Source organism: Sinocyclocheilus anshuiensis, unplaced genomic scaffold (genome assembly GCF_001515605.1).
Source record: "Sinocyclocheilus anshuiensis isolate Anshui unplaced genomic scaffold, SAMN03320099.WGS_v1.1 scaffold658, whole genome shotgun sequence".
Lineage (NCBI taxonomy): Eukaryota > Metazoa > Chordata > Actinopteri > Cypriniformes > Cyprinidae > Sinocyclocheilus > Sinocyclocheilus anshuiensis.
In genome coordinates, this window is record NW_015542402.1 from 867,100 (window position 1) to 871,474 (window position 4,375).

General features: G+C 37.5%; 1 protein-coding gene across 2 annotated transcripts in view; it reads left to right on the forward strand.

Moving 5' to 3' along the window:
• The first annotated feature begins 288 nt into the window (after nucleotides 1-288).
• Nucleotides 289-4,375, forward strand: part of LOC107692977 (protein Jade-1-like) — a 66,858-nt gene continuing 62,771 nt past the window's right edge. Inside the window, exon 1 of one of the 2 annotated variants that reach the window (XM_016492206.1) lies at nucleotides 289-451. The gene's annotated coding sequence lies outside the window, so the exon portion shown is untranslated. Of the gene's footprint in view, nucleotides 452-612; nucleotides 892-4,375 lie in introns of those variants that run through there. The other variant, XM_016492207.1, reaches the window with a different exon arrangement.

Sequence of the window (4,375 nt, forward strand, 5' to 3'; positions counted from 1 at the left end):
TACGTGTACTGTGTTAGGCTAACCGAGACTTGTCATTTGCACTTATATATTGCTGCTCTTTTGTTAGTTTTGACTGCTTTTATTGTCCTCATTTGTAAGTCGCTTTGGATAAAAGCATCTCCTAAATGACTAAATAAATAAAAATAAAATATAATGTGAGGATGAAACTCTCCCATGAAGGATACACAGCTTCCGCATGAAGTGTTTGGACGCATACAGGTGTGCAACAGTTTGCGTTCTCTAAACATTAAACAAGGCGAAGCAGTGAAGCTGTCATATTTGTTGTGTCAGGCAGCATTTCCTCCTCCGTGTTTGCTCACGGCTCCCCCCACCGGACTCGCTGTAAAGTGCTCGGTTATTTCAGCGAACCGCCCCGTTCACTCACTTGAGGAGACGCCGCCGACTTTCTTCTTCACGCTCGCTTCTTGATGGATATTTTCAAACTTGACAGGTAACGCCACGCGCTCTCTTCGCGTTTTCCTCCGCCGTCTGTGACGCCCGCGGGCTTCTCTGCGCTCGCTGCTAACGGAATTTTTTGGTACGTCATTAATATGGCGCCAAAAGAGTTATAAGTGTGAGCGTATGTTGTGAGAGACGCCTCAGCGCAGCCGGTGCTGCTCGCGACGCTAAATGTTAACCGCCGCATCAATCTTGTAGCGCTTTTTTCGACGCGCAGTTAGCTGGATTCTGAGGAAACGCTTACTTTTGGGGATGACGAACCAATAACCGTTGGCGTACTAAGCGTACAAACAGCAATTTCGGTGGAGTCGACGGACTGCGCGTCTGTGGATTGAATCCGCCGTCTGTAACTTTTATTTCGGGCCGCCTGGCCTCAGATGATCCGCTGAATTCGCATCGAGGACAGACATCACACCCTCTTGTGCGAATAAGGTAAAGCGATTCCTCCACATCTCCACACTATCAAGTTTGGCTGAATTCTGGCAAGTTCTACCGCCTCGTTTTGCGCAAACCTGTCTGTTTGCGACCTGTGATCAACTCTTCTAGTTGTTTTGGGAGCTTTTACTCGTCTGACTGTGCCAAAGTTACTCGGAAGTGCAGTGCGCTGAACCTGAACCTGTTTAGACTCGAATCAGGGGTTTGTTTTCGTAACGTGCTAAGTTGTGAGCGCTGAATGGCCTAGCATGCTTCTGTGAACGGATTCACAAACACCCTGCGGGTCATCGGCCACGCCCCCTACAGCCGCTGCTGCTTACGGCACACTGACGTCGCGCAGAGGAGGCGTGGCTACGCGTGAGGTGCGGGGAAACATGCTTCATTATTTCATACCTGAGTCCGGTTTAAAATGCGTTCATCGGTGTTTACACTATATACTAGTATGTTACTAATCTAGTTTACCGATCCAGGGGCTTGAATGCATGTGGTTAGCTGACATCAAATGTTATGCAGTGCTCGTTTTGACTCAACTGGTTCAACAGTAGATCATGGCATTAGATTACTTACAAATTGTAATCCAAATTACATGTAGTTACTTAGTAATGTAATCCATTACATTACACATTTTAGGTAATATAATCGTACTGTTTGTTTGATCTCACTCGTTTATCACATTGATTTAAATAGGGTAGTCTTGTACCGTATTGATATAACGTGAGGTGCGGGGAAACATGCTTCATTATTTCATACCTGAGTCCGGTTTAAAATGCGTTCATCGGTGTTTACACTATATACTAGTATGTTACTAATCTAGTTTACCGATCCAGGGGCTTGAATGCATGTGGTTAGCTGACCTCAAATGTTATGCAGTGCTCGTTTTGACTCAACTGGTTCAACAGTAGATCATGGCATTAGATTACTTACAAATTGTAATCCAAATTACATGTAGTTACTTAGTAATGTAATCCATTACATTACACATTTTAGGTAATATAATCGTACTGTTTGTTTGATCTCACTCGTTTATCACATTGATTTAAATAGGGTAGTCTTGTACCGTATTGATATAAAAATACAAAGAGAAAGAAAATATATTCCATTCGTTGTTATTAACGACATGAAGTGTGTTAAACATTACGTTACGTCAAGTTTTTCCAAACGGGTTTGTGAGTTTAATGAAAATCTAATTATAAAAAAATTATAAAAATGTAAAATTAAAATAAATAATTTTAAAATAACAACATTCGAGATAAAACACTTAATAAAAAAGATGAGATATTTACCCATGGCTGTTTTTCAAATGTACGTTATAGGGTGCGACGATAAATCGATTCGATTTTCCGAATGCATCGCGATTCTCTCTGGAATCGATTCTGAGCTTAGATTTTGAACAGCAGATGGCGCTCTAATCTAGTTTTTATCCGCACACTCAAATGCTCATGGAATCGATTCCAGAGAGAATCGCGATGCATTCGCGACAACCGCAGAATCGTTCCACTAAATGATTTATCATCGCACCCCTAGTACGTAACAGATTTTCAGTAATATATCCAAGACTCTCAGTCACTGACTTTTACTAAAATTGTGTTATTTACAATCCCCCGTTGTTAAAAATTGTTTCGATAAAACACTTTAACCAACTGCCAGGGGTCGTTGTATACCTAAACATTTACCATGCACATGACTACTGTTTTGATATGGCTAAAAAACGTATTATGTCACTATTATCTTCACAAAGTAATGTCTAGAGTCATGAAATTATTATTTTAGTCATCAACTATGTTTTGTTATTTTATGTTCAATAGACAATATATGAGCAATAATAATTCACCGCACTGCATAGGATGTATGATGCAAGCGCACAGTTTCGTCTAATTAATTATTAATTTGTTTAGTTATATAATTTATAATTTCAATAAGAGAACAACACCAATAAGCTTGGGGTAATCATATAAATTGTTTTATTCATTACATCATAGATATGTTTTTTCAGGAAACGGGTAGACTAGAATAAATAGCAACACAGTTGCTAACAATAAATTAACAAAAATGTATAATTAATCCAAAGTTTGAACATTTACGAGTAGGGTTGCAAAGAGGTGGAAAATTTCCGGTAACTTTCCAAAAATCCCTGGAATATTCCAAAAAATCCTGGAAAGTTTCCAAAATTTCTGCAATGTTTCTGAAATTTACTGGAAATTTTCCACATTTTTGAAACCCTATTTATGAGAAGGCTAAAATAAATTTTTGTTTAGCAATTTTTTATCTTTTATTGTTCGCTACTGTGTTGCTATTTATTCTAGTCTGCCCGTTTCCTGAAAAAAACAAAACAAAAATACATTTCCGATCCGGTGAATTATTATTGCTCACTATTGCCTATTTAGGGTATTTTAGTAATTTAAATAACATTTATTTAAATTATCTTAAGTGATTAATGACATTTTATTATAATATTACACCAACCAAATATGTATTTATTTATTTCTAATTCTCGTTTAGGAAATTATGATCCGCACTCACGTAATGTAAAATAAAAGAAAAAAGAAGATTGTTCTCGTGAGTGCGGATCATAATTTCCTATACTAAGTAACTCAACAGATTGACGCACCAAAATAAAAAGATCAAGTAACGCAAGAGCGCAGTGCAAACGACGTTTCTAATTCTCGTTGTCATTGCAGGCTGGTTTAGCCTTTTCACCGTTAAGAAAACTGACTAGTGTAGCCTGCTTAAAATAGACTTGAACATAAAACAACAGGTCAAAAACATAGTTGATGACTAAAAATAATAATTTCATGACTCTAGATTAGGCCTGTCGCGATAATTAAATAACCGTCTAATCGCGATTATTTGATCTAACCACCGCGATTATTGTGCTTTTTATACGACACAAGGGGGAGTCATACACCAAAAGAAACAAAAGAGCACCAGTTTGCTTTTCATGCACAGGGCTCCAGACTCATTCTTCCCACTGGTTGCTCTTTTGCAACTAACTTTCAAGATATTAAAAAAAAAAAATTTAGGCTACAACATGGGATTATTCAATGCATGCTGATGAACTTTTATCATAGTTTATAGTTATATGGAAACGAAAGTGGTTAACATTCAACCCGTTCTTTATCATCAGTAGTATTATTTGTGATTTGAATGTTGTGAATGGGAGTTTCTCTTTTGCTGTGTTAAGCCGCGGGCTTCGGATGCTTTCACTTTCGAATTCGCGATCTTGTCGTCACTGTTTTGCTTACATACATCTACACACCTTTCATTTTTTAAGACTAAAACAAAAGATGGATTCATTGTTATTCTTAATTAAAAAGCACAACAACAATAAATCAGTAAGATACAATGACAAACTAGCGAACAAAACGTTTATTAATAAAAGCGAATAAGATGAGGCATGGCACACACCACATGCTGTATTATATACCAACTAATAAATTACAGAACGTTTAGCAAACACTGAGGAATCAAATAAATAAATAAA